Source organism: Cyprinodon variegatus, unplaced genomic scaffold, assembly GCF_000732505.1.
Source record: "Cyprinodon variegatus isolate N-32 unplaced genomic scaffold, C_variegatus-1.0 Scaffold1474, whole genome shotgun sequence".
Classification (NCBI taxonomy): domain Eukaryota; kingdom Metazoa; phylum Chordata; class Actinopteri; order Cyprinodontiformes; family Cyprinodontidae; genus Cyprinodon; species Cyprinodon variegatus.
Genome location: NW_015151927.1, coordinates 59,565 through 61,109, shown reverse-complemented (window position 1 = coordinate 61,109; position 1,545 = coordinate 59,565).

Here is a 1,545-nt window from a genome sequence, read left to right as displayed (position 1 = left end):
CCCCTTTATACCAAAACGCTGCCAATACGCCATTATACAGTAGCTGGAAGTTAGAAACACGTTCAGCGCTCGTCTGGAACACGTTGATATGCGTTGGAGAGAAGTTCTGGATAAGTTACGCAGAAGTTAATCAGAGGTTTAGGATAAACTAGACGCCACGACTGATGAGGAACCGACACTGAACGGATGTCGACCATCAGATAACTGACCTGGAACTGATGGCCCACGGATGGCAGTTCCAGGTAGAAAACGTACCCATAACTTATCCAATGTATGCCAGAGTTTTTGCCAGAATTTTCGTACGTCAGCTGGTCTAAATCGTCAAGGTGTGACATGAGTAGGGCCCTATAATTTCCGCGATCACGGAATCGCGGACGGAATTGCAGAATTGGCAAATAACGCGGAATCTAGTGTAAACGCGGAATTTCTACATTTGAAATGAAATTCTGTTTTTGTGTGGGAGAGGAACGTATGTCGGGGGGAAATGTACACCGGGGGACGCAAATCTGGGGGACACAACCCCTCCCGCTCCGTCATTTCCGCTCACCCTCCCTCATCAAAACATTAAAAAAATGGCGAAGCGGCTCTCCGCAGCTCCGCTTTCGGCGAAGAAGTTGAGAAACACGACGCTAAGCCCCGAGTACAGAGCCAAGCAGTTCCCTCGTCACTTTTACGAGTCAGGTGAACTATTGTTTTGTCAACATTCCATTGATTGGAAGCGCAAAAATACACGCACTGACCAAAATCCATGTGAAGAACAAGGAGAAGTAGAGAGGTCCTATTTTATTTTTTTACTTGAAAGCTAATGGAGGATTTTATTTATAACCATTGCTTCATAACCATTAATATTTTGTTAGTACTTTGAGTGCAGTGTTATGTTGCATCCTGCAGTAAAAGTACTGAGTAAATGTGTTTTATTACCTCAATAAATTTAAGGTCATTCCTGTTTTATTTGTGTACATTTTAATCATTAACATTAAAAGCGCATTCTTTTTACGACTGAAATAACAGTAAAGGGTAAAAAAAAAACTGAATTCGCAAAAATAAAAACAGAAAAAAACGGAATTTGGGAAAAAATAAAACGGAAATTGAGAAAAAATAAAACGGATTTTATAGGGCCCTACATGAGCTTCAGCAGTGAAATTAAGATTTCCATTCCATAAAGTGCAGCAGAATATAAGGTGAAGTTTTTTTTTTGTTAAAAACAATATGAAAAGGTGGGGCCGTCTTATGATTGGGCTCTAAATATTATGTTGCGAATCAAAGGTCAGATAAGTTTGCAGATATTTGAAGCTGAGTTATGACACCAATTTTAAACAATTGAATATCTTTACAGTCAGAAATGGTTCGTTCAAAAAGACTGTATGAAAAATGCAAACAGCAAAGGAAAAGCTGATCATGGTCTACAAAGCAGAGGAGTCGAGATGGTGGTGGAAAGTCGGAGTGAGGCAGAGGACGTCTGTGAGGAAAAGCTTCATGCGGGTTTTTCCGTGAGCAAAGTTCAGATTGCATTTGAGTCCAAGTGTTTTCACGATTTCAATTAAA